This window comes from Vidua macroura, chromosome 4, assembly GCF_024509145.1.
Source record: "Vidua macroura isolate BioBank_ID:100142 chromosome 4, ASM2450914v1, whole genome shotgun sequence".
Classification (NCBI taxonomy): domain Eukaryota; kingdom Metazoa; phylum Chordata; class Aves; order Passeriformes; family Viduidae; genus Vidua; species Vidua macroura.
Window position 1 is genome coordinate 33938736 of NC_071574.1, and position 18025 is coordinate 33956760.

Consider the following 18025-nt stretch of genomic DNA (forward strand, 5'->3'; position numbering starts at 1 on the left):
TATTGCAGTTCTAGATATTTTCTTAGACAAGGTTTTCTTTTTATAGAAACTAAGGAAACTTCTATCAGTTTCCAAGCCTGTACTTTTTTAATTTATCATTCTGTAAACGTGCATCTGAAGATTTATTAAAGTTTTACCTTTGGTAAAGCTTTTCATATAAATGTAGAAATGCAACATATGCAAAAAAACCCTGCAAATATGATAGAAAAATATATGCTATATATTTCATAATAATATTTGACTTCAGAAAGCAGAAATTACTCTTGAGTGCTCATAAGCTATCTCTACGTTTTCATTTATTGGACATAGCAAGCTTATTTGAACAAGAAAAGGTGGGATTGCCAAAGGAAGAGAAAGGATATCTTTGACAAGATCTGATTTACTCCTTTCATTTCTATAAAGTGGAAAATATTACAGAAATGTCCTGCATACAGTGATTACAGTCAGTACTTATTTTAAACCAAAGCACAAAATAATGTATGCCCGCTGTTCTCTTATGTCAGTTGCTGCATATTTAAACTGGATAGAGAAACAGTTAAAGGAGTCTGCTTGAGGTTTTTAATAAGGATAATCTTAGGATTTTGAAAGGGTTTTTTATAAGATGAGACATGTAAATGTGTAATGGCATAATACCACGTATTTGTTGCAGAGGTATATTTGCAGTTAGCCAATACTTAACTTCAAGTAGTGACTTCAAGACTAGAGCAATATACTGATTAGCAAAGAAAGGTATTCTGCAATCTTCTTTTTACTCACTATTCTGAAGATACAAGGATTTATGAAACAACTGTTTACCTCATGGAAACTGCGTAGGCAGTTTTGTTTTGCTAGTGGATCTTCTAAGAAACGTCTAATTTACATGCATGGGACTGGAATTAATTATTTTGGTATATTTAATGGTATGTGCATTGCTACGGAGACACTGTAAACATCTTCATAGCCATTACAAAGCAGAGAGAGAAAAAGTTCCTAAATGCTTCTCACTATCCTAGAAAGACTCAGATCTATAAGAGAAGGATTTATGTTAAAAATTAAATCATGGAAGAAAAAATGTTTTTTGGAATCAAAAACACTGTAGCCTTTTTTGTTTTGGTTTTTCTAAAAGCCACCAACTGTTATGTAGCTATTTAAGTAACAGAAATAGACAGACCCAAGTTGTATTTAACTGACGGACTAAACTGTGCATAGTATTTGCATATTTGTCCTCTTCTGTCAGGGGCATGGAGATTGAGGCCATACAATTTCTAAGAGTTGAGTTCTGCATGACTGCTTTTCAGGGGTCTAATGCAGAAATACTCAGTAGGGAAATGTTTATTCCTCAGGCATTCTGAAGCTGCAGTGAACAAACCTTGCCATCTGAAGGGATGCAGGCTCCAGGTGGTGGGGAGGGAAAAGAGCACTTAACTTGAACATACTCTGATTCATTTGGGTGAACTCCAAGAGACTGGGCCAGAAAACAAATACCATCTTTGTCTCCCCTAGAAAACTTTTTTGGCTGTGGTGCCATTGAAAAGACAGTCTGGCTGAAGGTGATGACTAACACCATTTTAAATCCTATTTGTTAGTGGATGGCTATCAAAGCTAGCTACCACATTCAGATTTTAGCCCCTAAAATTATCAGTCTCATTCTACAAGTTTAAAACTGCAAAGAGCTATTTTTTGCAGATACAGAACACAGTCAAAGAGTTAGTTTTCTTAATATCTGTTAAATCATGGATTTGTCGCAGTAGCATTGACAAGTCACTTCATGTCTGAGTTTAAAAGAGAAACTCACACTGATGATTTTTTTTCCTTCAAGCACAGAACCATGTCTCTCACTTTAATGATTGACCAAGAATTGAAGAGAGGTTTTCATCTCTATAAAGGCAATAATGATGCTAATGTTCATTTGAATATTGAAGATTATTTAATTATAAATTCTGAACAACTTATGCACGAATTGCACAAATATTTCCATGAGCGATTTTATAAGTCATGCAAATTTAGAGGAAAAACAATTAAATTTATGTATCACATAATCATGAAAAACATTGCAATAATTAGTTGTGTTTGCTACTTTTAACTCCAAATAGAATTTATGGAAAAAAGTTGTAAAGGAAGTTTGATCACAGTCCAGGAAAGACATTTTAATGTACTTTAGGCATTAACTGTACATCTAAAACTTAAGGAAAAATGAACTAATATATTCTGTCACAAGAACTGTTCAGAGAGAGAATAATTCAGAAAACATCTTTTCCATTACATTTCTACTTCTCCTCGCATAGCACAAACTTCTGTAGCTAGTATAATAGTCATATAAGAGCACTTAAATATTGCATATTTATAAACTATTTATACATTTTACCAGATGAGAAAAGTATTTTTATCATTTTTTAATACAATGTGTATAAGTGCAGTCTAATACAAAATAATCTGAGAGACTCCTAGTGCCAGAAGTTTGGGTACTTCCTGTAGAAAAACTTCATTCACAAATTAAGCAAAGTAATCTGTTAGAAGTACTATATTATATATATTTTTATCTAATACCCCCCTTCTAAATATTACTATGAATTTTAGCAACGCACTTTAAGCCAGTGAGAGATGAACTGTCAGTTTATGATCTTAGCTAATTACAGTTGTAGTAAACCAAGTTTCCACAGGAAACCAGGTTTCCACACTACATTCAAACCTTTTCATTTTTTATACATAATTGAGAGTAGTCTGTACACAAACATCTGGAATTTAAGGACAAATATGATGGATGGACATTACTGACAGATAAGGGAATCACAAGGAAATACTGAGAGACTCCTAGTGAACATGGCACAATTTCATTAATAAATTGCTCTCTTATCTCATTGTCATGATTGCCTTTTACTGCAATATTTAAGGAAATGTGAAGCTGATGTTTAAATTACAGGAATGAGGTTCTATTTACAGGAGACCTCCCCCAGGCTGGAGTAGCAGCACAGAGAAAAACTCAGTTGTTTTATTTAAGTTCTAATTTAGTAAGCATTAGTTGTGAAATAGTTGTCTCAATGACACACGAATGGTAAATGGGAATTAAGTACGTCAACCTTTATAGTGAGGAAAAGTAATTTATGCTTAATAAAATTGAGAAAGACAAACTACTGGGAATACACTACAATTATATTACTTCCAAAAAGGCCTACTAAATTCTATATAATTAGCTACATACATGAAAGGGTAACTGACATGTACATAATTTACTAATTTAATTCCGTTTTCTAGTACTTTTTTCTTTCATTTTTGAACTAGAATTCCTAAAAGAATAAATAGTTATTTTCTGAAAAAATCCTAGAAAGTAATAATAGAAAAAGAAAACACAAAATTTCTTTTTCTGTTCGTTTCATTCATGGAAAGGACCAGTTCTGGTACACAAGAGTTTTTGTCAAAAAACAAACAAACAAATAAACCCAAAACAAACAAATAAAAGATACCTAAATAAAAAAAAATCTGCTATGATTTATTTCACAAATTTTCTGACATTATCTATGTAATCACAGAAGATGTGCAGTAACCTAAAAGTGACAGAACAAACACAATGGAATCTAAGTGCAGGTCTCCAGTTCCATATCTTGCACTTTCTGAAGTACTGATATTCCTAGGATTTAATTCACTCAAATTAAAAATAGTAGAAAAATGGAAACATTTGCTATTTCCTTCCATTCAGTTCAACAGTTTTGTAGCTGTATCTCTGTTACCTAGGAAACAGCTCAAAGTTATATTTTGAGTGCTATTGTCCTTCTAGACAGTATTGAATAGTGGTATCTGCCTAAAACAGAAATTCTGTTTGACAATTTGTCATGCTTAATTTGAAAAAGAAAAAATTATCACAAAATTAACTAATTATCTATGAAAATGTGGGAAAGAAATATAAACATTCTTAACACCTGCAGAAAAATATTAAAGAATCAGCTAAGATAATAGTTCAGGGAACACTCCTTACATCCAAAGTCAGATTTCAGATTCTTGGATTTTGTATTTTTTTAGAAAAACACTAATATACACAAAGAAGAAAATAATGCAGATATTTTCAAAACACAATAAATCATACCATCTGATATCTCAGTTCTTTCACCACATTCATGGCTAATACTTTAGCCTTTCTATGCCTGAGCCACTTCATTTAGCAGGAACAACCCCTATCTCAGAAAGCTAATATTCACAGCATGTCTATCCCTACAAAAGTCATCAGCTGCTGAGATACAATTTGATTCTGAGCTATCTGTGATTTTGCACATAGATTTTATCTATATCTATATAGCACAAATGGTTTCCACATTATTCTTTTAAAATTAAAATAACTTTGGATGTTTCAGACAACTAGTTTTCATGTGACTGGCAACTAGTTTTCAGTGAAGCATATCTCATATAAGCAGTTTTAAATAATCCAGAACATAAATATACATAAATCAGAATCTTGGAAATTGAATAGACCTGATAAGCAGCAACTTCTAACCTTCTATATTCTGAACATATTCAGAATAATCTAATTAACCAAAACAATTCAGTGTAAAATCACAAATTATATTGCATGGAACAAACATGAGAAATTAATCCAAGATTTTATATATATATATATATATATATATACACATATAGAAACTTATACAGATATGCACACACACACATTCATATGCACATACACATGCACATATCTGAGATCAATTCAATTTCAAACATAACATGAGGGGAAACTTGAAGGTCTTCATCCATTCAGCTATTTCTCAACATCTGTCTCCAGATAAAGCATGAAAGTTGTAATCTTACTTGCAGCCCTAACAAATAAAGGGACACTTCAGACCACCAAAATTGCTTAGGTTTAAATGAAAGAAACTTCAAGTCACATATAATCTCATATCTTATTTTTCAATATAAAACTCATATGTTCCAAATCTAGAGGTCAAAAGTTTTGACCCTTATTCCTTGGTCTCCTCACTGGACCTAGAAGAGAAAAAAATCTCACCCATACAATAGAAATAAATTTTGACCTATGGCCCAGAATTTGAGGCAGGTGGAGAGGAAAGCTTTACACTCAAAGCAAATAAACAGGGATTAACATCAAAGATTTTCTCTATTGAAGCTATGCTTTAAATAAAAAGTGAGAATTTGAGAATTTTCCACCATTTTTTAAAAAACATGAGATTTCAGGCCTGCAAATTTTGGCCCAACAGCTGCTTAGCTTTACACATTCAGAGTTACTATAAAAAAAAAAAGGAAAAAAAAAAAAAAAAAGACATTTTGAATCTGTGTTTGGCTTCGATACTTAGGTGTTAAGGACTTCATGTACTCAATTCTGTTGTGCGAGTAGGTTTAAATAGCTACAAAATTTTCTAAGAATGTTCAACAGTGTTCTCTGTTGTTATGGGATATACTTATAAAAATAGCTCCCACATAAACAAACCATGCAATTATCCAGAGACAGACACACAAATACAAAATTTTAAAGTTATATCTGTTATTGTCCTTGAAAAATACTTCTAATACTTCTAATGGTATATAAAAGAGAAATTAGATTTTCAAAGCCTTAGTTGTACTTTGTAAATAAGAAATAATGTTGTCCTTTCCTCAGATACCACCAGTTAAAATGTTCTAAACAATTTCAAGTTTTCAAAACTAAAATTAATATGACAAAAGTAATAATTTCACTTAATTCCACATACTGGCACAAGTCTGGTGTCCAGACTTATCTGGGAATACATATAAACAGCTTTTCAGTGCCTAAACAATCAATAGTTCAGATATACTATTCAGATCTTCCTTAGAGAAATGCCATTTAGGTCAAATAAGAGTAGAGGCTGTAATAAATTTGCATTAAGATTAACCAAAAAAGTAACTGAAAATCAGCTTTAAAAAGTACTGAAATCAGCTTTTGGGGTAGTGATCTGTGCTGTTCTTCTGGTTGTTAATGCAGAGTAGTTGATATATCACAGATCTCTGGATGGAAGAAAGTAGGTCATATAAACTTTCAGCTTCAAGCTGGCATTTGAAAGCTCTAGCAGGTTGGCAGTAATGAACAAAACATCATTTTCCACAGCTGAGAAAACAGTGAATGTTGGGGTTGTGTGGACTACATGTTAGCATCACAAACACTGTAAGCAGTGCTAGTCTAAAACTGGAAAATGAAGGACTCTTCTAGAGGATTGACCCTGTTGTAAAACAACTCAAATCCACACTAATTCCATATAGTGATATCACTTCTCAGAACTCATTTCTTTCATGCTTACTTTGAAATACTACACCATGGCAAACGAGATTAAAATGGGTGCATTTTACAAATGCAGGATTTTGGGTTTTTTCTTGTATTCAGCTCAAGCTTTAAGATCAGCTTTTCTATGTGTTTCATACATCTTGAAAAAATTAACCTTCTATTTCATAAGTAAACATTAATGTGTAACATTAACAAGATAATCTAGGCTTCCTTGTCCTCTTTAAAAGAAATTTGAGAGAGAAAAAGAGAAAATCAGTGCATCCCAAAGGAAGGCATTATCAAAAATGAAGGTTGAGACAGAAGTTTAATGTAGCATTTTATTTTCCCTTCTAGTTGAGTTAATGCAACCATTGCTGCTGTTAGTCTTCCTCCCACAGGGCTTAAACAATTTTTGACTTGAAGTATCTAAAGTGATACTATGAAAGTTGTAAAACGGTATGGGCTTACAAAAAAAAAAAAAAAAAACCCCAAAAAACCCCAGCATTCCATATCTAGCAAGAAAACACATATGGAATGTAAGCCTCACCAGAAAATCATGCAGAATTCCACTTCTGCTTTTTGGGAAGTGTGTCAGAGGGCTCTCATTAAAAAGAAACAGAAAGTTACTGAAACAGATGAAATATTAAGTCACAATCTTCCTTTTCCTAAAAGATTCCCAGAAATGTAGAATATTGATAGGTTTACAAAGGTGAGGTATGAAGACTGGGCCAAGTCTAACAAAAAAAAAAAAAAAAGACGGCAGTTCTGTTGCTCCATTTCTGTTCATTCTCCACCATCACTTATGCCACTTTTTCCTTTGTTTCACCTTTAGCACAGCTGGGTTTTGCTGCTAAGTGCAGAGGTTGTTACATTCAGTTTTTTGCTATAAGAAAAGGAAACTTAGTTTTATGTGTGTGTATATATATGGAACCAAAAATTAACAATAACTTAGCATCACACACACTTTTGTCTGAATTTGTGCTCATACTCGTACTTGAAGTTAAGAATTGTGTAAATCAATGCAAGAGAAAAGCAAGGCCTACATAACCTGACTTGTATTTAGAGATGCAGTGTGAACCTTGCAAAGTTCTCAGATTATGCACAAAATTTGACCAGTCATCCTTAAACAGTGTTTTGATCATTGTTTTCTTTCACAGCCACAAAAAAGGCTACCTAGAGAAAATAGATCAATATTTGAATTGAATACTCCTGAATTCCTATAAATATATGTTTTAACAGAGATATTTCTCATCTATGGTTTGATGCAGAAGGCATTAGAAAAAATAGACTCCAGCTTTTCACCAATTGCAATGAAATTCATAGCTTTGTTTTCTTACAGCTGAAGCTTTGTTTCTAAGTGTTTTGTTCAGCACTTAATCTTCAGCAGAAACTGTCCTTATTCACACAGATTTAAGGATTTAAAAAGATGTTTTATTTCTGTCTGGTTTCATATTAATTCTATGCTACTAAAAAAAGGGTTGTAAAACATTGGAACAGACTACCTAGGGAAGCGATGGAGTCGCCATCCATGGAAGTGTTCAAAAAACATGTGGATATGACACCTGAAGACATGGTTGAATGGTGAACAAAATGCTGGTGCTGGGTTAACAGCTGGACTTACTTAATTGTTTTAAAGGTCTTTCCAACCTTATCAGTTATATGATTCAAATCAAAGCAAGCTGAAGGTAATAAGAATCCAACAAATTTTCCTATCAATTTAAGATCTGTTTTTCATTACACATGAAAAATGCTTGACTAGAGTAAAATGAAGGAGATGATTGTTTGGGTTTTGTTTTAAAATTTGTGCTAATTCTAATTTCAAGTTATTATAATCTTTCTGCTTTCTTACTATGACTGATGGATAGTGGTTTTTTACTAATTATAACTTAGTTAATGCTGCTTTCCAAACCTAAAGATGATTAACTCCTAGCCATAACTCAAGACAAGTGTCAGACATACCAACATGACCACATGAAGAGTGCCATGTCTGTCATTAACCTACCAAAATTATTAACAATTAACCTACCAAAACAAAGTTATATACAGATCAGCTTTTGCATCTGAAGAGAACACATCTAAATATGTTATTTCAGCATTAACTTAATTTTGCTTATGGATTCTGATATCTGGCATTGTATTCCCCAAACAGAGGTAACTTTCAAAGTAAGCATGCAATGAAATTAAATACTTTCAATGATTCTGTAACCATATGTCTTTCTTTGAATAGTCCTTTTTGTTTTGTTTTCACCATTTTTAAGCAGCAGAAGTCAGTTCAGGAGAAAAACAGATGTACTAAAAAAATCAAGGTATGCTCTTAACTAAAAGATAACAGCTGACTTGATCATTTGTGGAAGAAAAGACCATATAAGAACTATTATCAAAATTTTTAGATGTTAAAAACACTTTCCAGATCTGTTTTATGTTAATAAAGAGTGGAAAGCTTTCATGAATTTTTTATTACTCTCACAATCAAATAAAATATTTCTTTTATATGTTTATGTTGTCCAGTTAATGATTTTTCTTGAGAACATATTATGGATCACTGAGCCCGATGCTGAGATTGTGGAAGCTTATCTTAGTACTACTCAATACATACACTGCTTCCTGAAGAGGTACAGTTACTGTATTTTACATTCAGTTTCTGGTCTGGTTTACATATGGAAACGCGACAGTGATCATACGATAACATCGAACACTTTAAAATATGGACTTTCAACCTGTCAACTAGTATGTGTCGCAGAGCAAATTTGGGTATGTCTATCCCTCACAATAGATGATGTAAATTGATAGTTTTAATTTTATATGTCTCCTCTTCATAGATAAATGAAGGGAGATAGTGTAAGATTTCAAAATATGGAACCTGCAAAAGGGATACAATTCTTGTCTATTTGTAGAAGTGTTACACCCACATCTGCTATTTGTATTTTCCTCCTTTCAAACTATGACTTCAAAGTAAATTCGCTTCCAGTCTTTAAAAATAACATAGGTTGTCTTTTGGGATATTTCTCTTTACGGGGATTCTCATCTCACACCATACTAAAACGCTCTGCCCCACTGTAAATTTTGTAAAGTTTCTGCACAGTCTTGAAGCCATACCGGTTCAGCTGGTTTATGAAGAAGGAGCCATGAGAGCAAATGCCACGAGCAGAGAATCTTTCAGCGACTGAATTAAACTAACATCTGCATACTGAAAAGACCCTTAACTGTGAAAGAAAACTAGTGAAAAGGGCCAAGCTTTCCTCAAAACTATTTAAGAAATCATTACATTCAAATTCTTCCTAAATATAATGGAAAAACTAATTTTCAAAATACCTTACCTTACCATATGATTATATTCTTCTAGAATAAAATCAGTTCCAGTTTCAAATGTGATATTTGAGCTACCCCTGTTAGAAAACAGTAGCAGCAGTGCTGGTTAACAGAACTACAACAGCAGGAAAGGAATGCAAGACAAGGTGTGGAAAACACAGAAACTGCACGCACAAATCTATTGTGAAAACACATTTGTTTCAATTTTCAGACTGCTAAACAACAGGTGCAAATGTCAAACAGGTTAACAAATAAGAGTAGATACATTAAGCATTAAATGCAAATGAAAAGTAACCCCCGACATTTGATATTGCTATTACAGTTCCAGAGAAAATACGCTGGGAAATTATGTCAGAAACAGAGCATGTATATAAATATGTATACTTATGTGTAGTAATGATAATAAGCAACAGCTAGGTTCATTTGCAAATAAGATAGAAGTTATTGTTCATATCATTTAATATTGTAAAAGTGTAAATTACCCTTTTAAGCATGGGAAAATCATATCTGCATAATACTGCTTAAGATACCATTGCAGAAAAACTTTAGCTGCTGTTATATTTTTGTTGCTTCAGAAGAACAGGAACACAGTGGGAAAATGATAATAAAGTACTAGCTGTTGTATAGAAATAATTGGAGCTATAAACAAGTATCCTCAGTTCTTATTTTTGCACTAAATAGAAATTAAATCCACAAACTCATTTAAGAAACTCTAGAAACAAACTTGATATATAAATTTCATCTTAGTTGGTTGCTTGAAATAGCAGGCATAGATTTGTTTTAGGCAAAATTCCCTCCATTTTATTTTCTTATATCAAACAACACCATGGTAATGAAATTATTATCTTGAAAAAAGATATTCCCTTTCCATACGTGACAGAAAATGCACAAATACATTTGTACGACTTCTATCAGATTGCTTAGTGGATTTTTTCAAACTCTATTCTACTTTTGTAGACTCATTCTAGTTGAAAAGTGTAGTATAAGAAATTAATGGAAAATGCGTACTGTGTAAAAACATATTTTATATGCACTGAAAAGTGGTGACAACATCCCTAGTGATTCAGTCCGACTGAATTCCACATACCAGTACCAGACTTTTCTCATTGTAACTAATAAGACACACAACACAAATGTTCAAAAATCCCTGCCTAGAAATAAAAAGTATGTATTAATTACTATTAGTCTTGAAGTCTTTTAATTCTTGTATCCATAGGCATAGAAAACTGATTTAAAGACTGAAGTCTTCAGAAAAAGCAGTACATTAGAAAGAAGATTGTACTGTGACATGTACAACACCGTGTTAATGGATGACAATCTTATTTTAAGGATTTGTAAATTTATGCAGGTTTAACCTAAATTTACCACTAGACCTTAACTGAAAAGGGAAGAAGAGGAAAAAAAAAGGTGAAAAAAGCTTCGTATTATCCTAATTCTGAGATTATTTTCAAGTTAGGTAGTCTTCAGAGCTTCCTATCAGTGACAAGTAACCTGGATTTTCTCTGCCATCTGACTTGGAGACTGAATTCTATCTTTTACAACCAAGGGGTACCACAGCATTCGCGTAATAGAGGCAAGGAATGTCATTGCAGCTGTTATAATTATTACTACTAGTGCTAACACTACTATTATTACTATTACTGTTCTGCAAAAGGACTGGGATTAAATCATAAGAGTAATTATGCTTACAAGACATTCCAGTAGCCCCAAAAAAGCAGGCTTTCCAAAAAGATTTACTCTTTAAATAACCTTGAGAATGAAACTCAAGCTTTATTTCTCTTATTTTTCTACATTCCCTCTGTAATAAAGGGGAAATGCTAAGAATGGACATAAAATTGTCTTTTAGAAATTAAAAAATAACCCTTAAACTGGATAAATACTGAGATGTTAAAAGTCATTGGTACTATTGCTGTCCTGCTTTTTTTTAGAATTGTAAATATAGATATCTTTGGATCTGGGTTAACAGGGGGCTGTTTCTGGATTCTGTTTTGTTTTAAGGGAAGACATGAATTGAAATCGACATCGCCTCCATACTTCTCAGAAATAATTAATCTAATATATATATTGGCAGGAAATAAAATGAACAGCATTTAGACACAGATTATCACCTTTTTAAATGAATAACCTTTTTTTGCCTTCCAACTTCACCTGTTCTGTTGTAAGGAGAGCTAGTCAAGATTCTCTCACAGATACTGAAAATATATTTTTGAAGTCTCAAACAGACAGTAAATATTAACCAAATTTAATTACCAGTAATCAGAATTCTCTGAGATGCAAAGTGAACCTGTGCATTTATCTTTTGCAAATGCTAAAGGTTAAGAAATATTTTCAGCCTTGTAATGAATTGGACAATATATCAGCATGTAAATTGCAACACGGCCACTTGTGCATATACTACACATAACATAACACTGGACTGGAATAAATAGGAAAAGGCTGGAAAGCAAGGGAACATGACATGCAGCTCTTTAAGAGCTCCCTTTTTGTTAAATTACTGATTCTTTAAGGAACTGCCACTGTTTGTCAATTCAAAACTTTAGTGACTTCAAGAAATGCCCTGACCAATTAAAATTACTTTGAGTCCCACCTGGGAATAGCAACCTTTGTTAAAAGCTGTTAATGATAGCTAATTCAGCAGGGATACACCGCTGTGTGAGAGTAAACAGAACCGGCAAGAAACCACAATAACTATCTCCCAGAAAGGGATTATCTAGTTATATTTGTAGGTCAGCTGAAGTATGTTTTAAAACTTCAAAGCCGTTTCATCCTTTCTGACTTGTAAGAGGTTTAAAAACATCGGTTATTCTTTAAAAATCCACTAAGACAAATGGTCAAGAATGTGGGGACTGCATTTGAGATGAAATACCCGATACACGGCCATCTTCATACCATCACAAGCCCTTCTGAAAAAAGTAACAGTAATTTGAGAAGACACACTAATGAAGGTGGAATTTGTTACTTAATATGAACCTATCACCTACACCAAATTCACTGCTTAAATTTTTATGTAAATGTGCAGAGGTTTCTTCTGGAAGGGACTTTCAAGTCTAAGAATAACCTAAATAACTTTTTTCAACCCCCTTGAAGAACACTTTCTATTTGGATATACTATGTATCACGAGAGACAAGAGATGTGTACCCATACTCCAAACTACTCTAAGTAATAGAAATTATCTCATTAAGAAGAGAGCATTTTACCTTAATTCTCATGTCAGTAAATTAGTGTGTGTCAGTAAAGTGAATTACACTCTATTCTCAGCTGCACTCCTGAAAAAAAAAAAGCTGATCTGACCTTAAAGAAGGTGGGGACAGCCTTCCTAGGCCTGAATGAGTGCCTGGGCTTCACGATGCCCTGAGGCATCTTGGCAGGCTCAGTCTCAGATCCTGAATAGGTCAGAGGGCAACAAGAATTTGAATCAGAGGAACTGGAAAAGATTTGAATGTGAAAAGCCTGACACTTAAACATACTGCAAAAAAGTGAGATGGCATCACCAAGTCATGTTCCTTACCAGGCAGTGGGGCACAATCATAGCATGACACTGACACTTCTGCTCTAGAGGCTTACCCATTTGTTGGCTCAGATAAACACCCTTGGCTTTCACAGGGGAAGCTTCTTGATTACAAGGCATGAACTCAGGTGCATTTCAGGCGCTGAGAGCAGACATTCTGGCTATAAGCTGAGAAACCAGTCTCTATCTTAACTGGGTATAATCTTCTAGGTTACCATTAGACAGTTCTAAGGCACTAAGAAAAAGGCAGATAAAAAAAGCCTTAGCTGAATAAATTTGCAAGTCCACATGTGCCAGGTTTGTTATGAAGAGTAGATCAAGCAATTCCTGACTTGTGAAGGTCACAAGCAGGTTAGCAAATTTATCATTCCATTTTCCCCCAGGGGAAAAATAGACCAAACATGTAAAAAGAAAATCAAATATTTTAAAAAGTAAGTAGGTCTGGTTAAAAAAACACAGCAACCATGAAACTTTTTTTTAATTAATATTTTAAATTAGGACAGAAAGACAAAATTAAGGATGTGGTTAGACACATCAACTTCTTTATCCATGCATGAGCACAGAACACCCTCAACAGATACTGCTGAAGCCAAAGCACATACCAGTAACAAACATTTCTGAAATACACCATTTCAACATATACATTAAAAATAAGTATATGCTAAACAAAACACTATCACTGCTACATTGTCACTTTGCTAACAAATCTCCTTGCAAAGGGTCAGATATAGGAATCTGAACTCAAATCTGAGCATAAAGTAATTTTATATTGCCCATCTCAGCAAATGAGTTGAGGAACACACAGAAACTTTCCTCAGCAGAAAATTTTCCCAGTTTAGTAATCACAAGTGGGTATATATTTAGCTAGTTATTTGAGTGTTCTTTTATCTCATCATCAAGGCATGCTGCCATGGTACGACCTTCTGGAACACAGTCTATAGTAAATATTTTCCTTCAAAGCTATTCCTCATCACACAATACTGATGGGGATTTTTTTGTCAAAGTAGTCCTCTAAGTAGAATTTCACCAGACATATGTCATATAACCATTTATTGGTGTGCATTAGATATTGTCAGATATGAAGAAAAGTATTTTGTCAGAACAGAAGTAAGTATTTGGTCAGCAACAAAAATGGGCTGTTTAAAGAACAGCTCTCTAAACAGATGTGGTTTCTATCATTGTCCTTATGCCATCTGACATGAAAATCAGGTCCAATTTATTTAGATTAGTATTTGTTCAATGCTAAAAATGTCATGCTCAGCAAATATAAATGCTATCTGTTCAGAAGAACTTACAGTCTAAAGGCAAATTCACAGAATATGATCACACACCTCTTTCCCTTATGCGTTTCTATTTCTCTACCACTCAATTTTCCTTGATGGTTTCTGACTTGTTGAATGAGTTGGTTTACTCACTACAGTAGGATTAACTATGTTAAAAGCAAATGAGTCTTTGCACTCTTGTATTGGCACTGAATTCCTAACTAACAAAATATTTCACTCCTCATTTACTCAATGAATTAATATGCAAGGTTTAGCTAAGAACCGCACACTGAACATTCCTACACATTACTGCAGTTACTCTAGATAATCTTCCCCCCACCCCTAAAGCAAAGAATGATAAAATTCTCAATGTGTTTTCCCTGTGCATATAATGTTTCTATCAAACAGATGGGTGTATTTCTTCAATCTTTCTAACAAGAATTAATGGAAATTAAAAAAGGATTTATTGACTAGTGGCAGATGGCTGAAGGATTTTGCTTAGGTACAACTCATGTAAATTACAAAAAAAGCAAATTCAGCCTCTTGCTGTGGACAAGAGGTTACTCCTGCATTAAATGAGGAACATTCTGTTCAGTGTTAAAAGGAAGTAAACACTTTTTTTTTTTACAGTTGAACATTGCTTATTCCAAAAGTCATGTGCTTGGGAACACTAGGCTAAGGGAATACAAAATTTCCTTCACAGGGTTACAGAATGGGAAAGGGTGGAAAGGACTGCAGTGGGTCACATCTGGTCCAGCCTCCCTGATCAAGCTAGGTCATCACAGAGCACATGGCACAGGATTGTGTCCAGACAGTTCTTGAGTATCTCCAGTAAAGGAGACTCCACACCCTCTCTGGGCAACCTGTTCCAGTGCTCGGTCACTGCACAGTAAAGTTCTTCCTCGTGTTCAGGTAGAACTTTCTGTGCATCAGTTTCTGTCCATTGCCTCTTGTTCCATTGCTCTGCACAACTGAGCAAAGCCTGAAAACATCCTCCTAGCACCCTCCCTTCAGATACTGACAGACATTGATGAGGTCCCCTCTCTGTTGTCTCGTCTTAAGACTGAACAGGCCCAGCTCCCTCAGCCTTTTCTCGTAAGAGATGCTCCAATCTCTCAAAAATCCTTGTTGCCCTCCACCAGATGTGCTCCAGGAACTCCATGTCTCTCTTGTCCTGAGGAGCCCAGAATTGGACACAGCACTCCAGACGTGGCCTCACCAGAGCTGAGTAGAGGAGCAGGATGACCTCCCTTGACCGGCTGGAATGTTCTTCCTAATGCACCCCAGGACACCGTTGGCCTCTGGGCCACAAGGACACTGCTGGCTCATGGACAGCTTGGTGTCCACCAAGACCCCGACATCCTTCTCCACAGAGCACCTTTTCATGCCCATGTAAAATCTAACAGCTCTGGGTCTAAAAGCACTAGGACTGAAATTTTAGAACACAGTTTGATTTTTTTGTATTCATGGTAATTTATTACCATGCAGAAAATTGATTTTTTCTTGGATAAAAATTATATTTGGAAAGAAAATATTATCTCTGCAAAAATAAAGATTATTTATAAACCCAAAATAAATTTAAGTAGATTCTATAAAATATTTTAATAATATCTACTTTTTTTACTCATTCAAAAAGGTCTTGATAACCTAATATAATATTAAGTTATAAGCTCTGAAGCCTCAGAAATTATACATAAAAAAGACATTTATTTATTTATAATTCCCCATTAAATGTTTATGTTTCATGAGTTAAAAAAAAGGAACTCTTCTATTTTATGTTGCAATTATAGAACCTAATCAGACGGTTAATCTATGTTTCTGGTGAATAAATAAAACAAATAAAAATATCTTCTGTCAAGACAGAATAGTATTAAACCTATATATGCATTTTAATGTCATTTATATTTCAATATTTTACTTATGATCTATTTAATTTTTAAAAGAACACTGGAGAAAGGTTAAGATGATGGTTTTGGGCACTGGTTTACTTCTTGCTTCTTTTTTTCCTCCCGAAAAATAGCCTAGATATTTGTGTAATTTATTTGAAATCTGCTCTCTTACTAAAAAACCCTCTATACAAACAGTTAAAATTATAATTAGTGGGGTATTTCAGCTCTATCTAGATAGTAATATCTAATTAGTAGATATTACTATCTACTATATATAGTAATATAGTAGATATACTATATAGGTATATTGATAGTAATATCAATATTAGTTGCAATTCCAAAATATTAATGGGTTTTTATGTCATAGGCTTTAGGTGAAGTTAGTCTTTATTGGCCTTGAAAGAAATTGCAAAACCAACCTTAAGTGGCCTCTAAGAATTGTTACCTTATTATACAATCTTATTCCTGGTAAATTTCCAAAACTAGCAATACTGTTCCCAAAATGTATTTGTTCCTAAAAGTATTTATGTAGATATTATTAACACACATATCTTATCAAACCTACCCAAGCCTACTCAGAAATTTAAAAGACAGATTAGGCATTGTATGATTTGCTGGTAGATGAGTACATTCTGAAGAATAAGCGTGCAATTTGGAAAGTAGTCAACCCTGACTACAAGCACAATGTGTACTCAGAAACAGTCTTCTTTAGTAATGCAACAAAGGTACTTGAAGAGCTTGAATGGCTACACACACATGTAAATTGAGGGACATAACCCATCACACATTTATCAAAAACAAGTTTCTTCCAGTTCAGTCACTATTAATATTGCTGCTCTGTTGAAAACAGTAGCAATTTTACTTTACATATTTAGTACAAATTTACTTTACTATATTTAGCCTACAAATCCAACAGCAATGCTGGATTTTTTTCTCAATTAATTGCCTTAATGAAAAGGCAAATAATTGAGAAAAAAATATAACCCTATTTTTGACTTATCACACTAAATTATTATAACACAAACATACATACAAACATACATGGAGAAATTACAGCTTTAGCACAAAATGAACTTCTATAGACTTAGTCAACCAAACAAAGAACCAGTTTATGGAACTACTTTCAATACTTAATGATTACATGGGTAAAACACAATTAGTGAAGCACATAATTTGTCACATATGCTTACTGCTGGTAGATTACAAAGCTGTCTTCCATCTCCTGTTCTTAGCCAACAGTGAGAGCTATATTCTTAGAAAATGTATGTAGAACTGGTTTGTGAAAAATGCAACTAGAAAACTAAAAACTAAATCCCACTAACACGATATAAAGATACATATTCCTTATCCCAAGTCTAATTGAATTTCCACATATTTGAAGTCTAAATAATTTAACTCAAAAATTTAGGCTTTTCTGCTGCTTTTCAAGTACAGCTAAAAACAAGTCTATACCTTTTACTTTGTATTTACTATGGGCTTCAAAGATTTAAAATTTAAGAAAGTTGGAAGTGAAACAGTTGAAATATTTAATGCTTAATTGGACTTAATGAATTTTAATTGAGTTTTTAAAGTGTGTGTGGGATGGTAGCCTGAATTTTGCTCCATACTAAAAATATATTTTCAGGGAACATTCATACTGACTGCAACTAACTTATCCTTTGAAAGGTGTGTTGGTATTCTAATGATTTTTCATGGTAATAATCAAATTAGATCACTTTTCTCACTTGAATTTTAACGTCAAGTCCTTCTATGGTTTACTATTATAAAATATGGCAATTATTTGTATTGTGATTAGTCCAAACAGGATGAAACATAAAATGTAGCTTCCATCCATAAGGTAGAGTTCTGAAAGTACCAAATAAC

At 33.5% G+C, this 18025-nt stretch overlaps 1 protein-coding gene across 1 annotated transcript in view; it reads right to left on the bottom strand.

Annotated features, from left to right (window-relative positions):
- The window catches only part of FSTL5 (follistatin like 5), a 273705-nt gene that overhangs the window by 125438 nt on the left and 130242 nt on the right, over positions 1-18025 (bottom strand). The gene's annotated exons all lie outside the window — the stretch shown is intronic.